This window comes from Sphaeroforma arctica (genome assembly GCF_001186125.1).
Source record: "Sphaeroforma arctica JP610 unplaced genomic scaffold supercont1.533, whole genome shotgun sequence".
Taxonomy (NCBI): Eukaryota; class Ichthyosporea; order Ichthyophonida; genus Sphaeroforma; species Sphaeroforma arctica.
The window spans coordinates 13,761-16,666 of NW_014040025.1; positions in this window are offsets into that span (position 1 = coordinate 13,761).

Consider the following 2,906-nt stretch of genomic DNA (forward strand, 5'->3'; position numbering starts at 1 on the left):
TTGTTGGGCTCAGACACTGCCTATAGTCGAGGAAGTTAAACAGTTATCTGTAGACTATCTACAATACAGCCTAACCATGACGAAAAACAAGTCAGGCAATTTGGTAGCTCAAAAACTTTTGTCGTTTCAGAATCAACAAAAAATTATCTCAAGGAGTTTATATCATGAACTGTATTGACGTTTCATAAAGTACTAAGACTTTATATCTTTTGAATGTTGGACGACATAGTGATCAGTGGCAGTAGTCTGGATACTGAACACTGTGTATCTCGTTGTTGGAAGTAGTGTTATAGTGCAATGTAGTAGACTTTAAATCAAGTGCAACTGTATCTAAAGAGTGGTGCGTTCGATCAATTTATTTTTGATCTCACCCTCAGTTATATACTGATGGTGTTTGCACTAGTGGGTAACCATTTTGGTGGGCCAGGGTAAAAACTCATATGATCAGTATGAGAAACTTTGTGCAGAACACTTTAGCACTCGGATATATTTTCTAGAAATAAATATATCTAATTCTCTGATACATACACTCAGTCTCAGACCTCGGCTCTCGGCTAGCCGGTGGCCCGTGCCCTATAAATAGAATAATCTGAGAAGAAGTCTCACATTACTCTTACGTTCTCTCTGGCTGACCCACCTATACATATATTAATTTGAGAACAAGTCCCAAATTACTCTTGGGCTGACGACATAAAAGTTATTAACGTGTTTAGAAATAAGTATACTCCTGTAGTCTCTCAAGTGGTGAATGACTTATGCATACATGCAGGTTCACAACTACTAGATAAAATATGACTGCAGAACTCGCGATGAATCAGTTGAGACTGTGGCCAAACAATATATTTTCCGCATCATGTAATAAATATATGCTAGGTGTATATAAATGCAATCGGTGATAACATACGATGATCACATTTAATTATTACATTCTGATTTATGCTTTTAAACTAGCAAAACTATATCAGGTTAGAGCAACTCGGCATAATCGAATATATACACGAAGAGTAGATGCGTAGGTGTTCGTTTGCTTCTTCAAACATAAATCAAAGATCGATGGGTGTAAGAAGTGGTCAGTAAATTCCCGTTTGAAGCTTGGGCCAAGTGAGTCGACGATGGGGGATATGCGCTGGGTCAATTCAGGCCGGTGCTACCCAAAAAAAAACTGACATCATCGAGTGTGCCACGTATTCGCTTGCTGACCTACTAAGTAGCGTACCCACCTTTGTGGTACGGTACGGGTCTGCACCGTGTAATGCCGTGGAATGGACTAGTGCAGAGTACGAAATGCCGAGTAGGACCAGGTTAACCGTCATAGTTCGGTTGAGGAGCGAGGTTGGGGGTGAACCGATGCCGCACCAGACCACGGATGCACTCGGTATATGCTGGTTGGCCTGGATCGGAAGTATCACAGGCGGAACCAACAGGCGCGATGACTTGGTTTGGACCAGGAGGAATTAACAGGCGCGATGACTAGGTTTGGACCGGAATTTGGAGGTAATACTTCAACAGCGTGATCAGCCGGGTATGGGAAACATCTGTAGATGTGTCAGAGACGGGTGTGGGTGCGGGGGTTATTCTGGATGCTGGAGAAAAGATCCAAGGTGTTCGTGGAGGGTCCATATACCGTGGAAGCTGTGGCGCTCCTGTAATTGCTGGAGGAGGTCGGGGCCAACGGGAGGCAGTTTCGGGCTTACCAGGATGCGCTAGATCAGTTGCTGGATGCAGGCAAAGTGGATGGTGGTGAATTTGAGGCCACCGGGGCAGACAGGGCAGAGACAGCCGTCGGTGCGGTAGTCGAGCAGTGTGAACATGTACGTATTCGTTACAATCATATCACATAGCCTGATTGGTGTAGGCTCGAAGCAGCGGTTGAAGCTGTCATGTCTGGATTGTCTCGATTTGAGGTTAGCGGTTTGCCCATGACCAGTTGGTAGTCGTTGTATTGGCGCCGGGCCACTGCCGCGATCTCCTTGTTGGGCCAGCGTTTCGTGGAGTTCTTCCTAATGTCGTCACATCGTCGGCGGAGGGCTACATAGTCGGGTGTACGCCTGTCTGCCCGTGGTTTTGTATACAGTTGTCAGGTGGACATAAATACTGTACGGAAAGCGCAGTGATGGTTTGTCGTGGGTCCAGGCGGGTTGCGTCAGAGGAGTGAGTGGGTTCATTGAGTCGAGGTGTAGTCCCAGGCAACCTCCGAGGTAGTCCGCTAATGGTCGCATGGGAAGCAGGCCACAACAAAGGTGAAGTAAGTTTGTTTGATGCTTGGGAAACCTAGGGTTTTGGTGCCCGTGATGATGGCTGAAACCTAGGGTTTTTAGTGCCCGTGATGACGGCTGCTGCTTGGATGAGTGCTGAGTTATAGCACTCGAACAGGGGTTCCAGCGCATCCTTCCATATAGGCGGAGCCCAGGCAATAATGTTCAGGCTATATATAGCCGTGGATAGGATGAATGTTTTGAACAGCGCCAGCCGGTTGCGGGGGTGTCGCCAGCTGAAGCCATGGAAGCCATAAGCGCGGAAGGAGGCGATACCCATGGACAATGCTGCAACCAGGGATTCCATATGTCTGGCGAGGTTGATCCTTCCCACTGGAACCCCAAGTATTTGGAGAGTTTAGGCTTGGCATGTGTGGGTGCCATCTTCAGGGAGAGGTAACATGTGTTCCAAGGGGCGTCTGCGAGCGTCGGCGTGATAAGCGCACCATTTACACGGAGGGTTGACGCCACGTGTCGCAAGTCGGTAGATCGTAATCGGGGTTTGATGACACCCTGTTCGAGGCCAGATTTGTAGAAATACGGCCTCCGGTCAGTCTAAAATATCAAGATCAATTGAGATAATACATCGGGTTTTATTTGTATTTTAAATAATTTAATACAAGCTCTTTTTCCAAAATTTCCAAAGTGTTC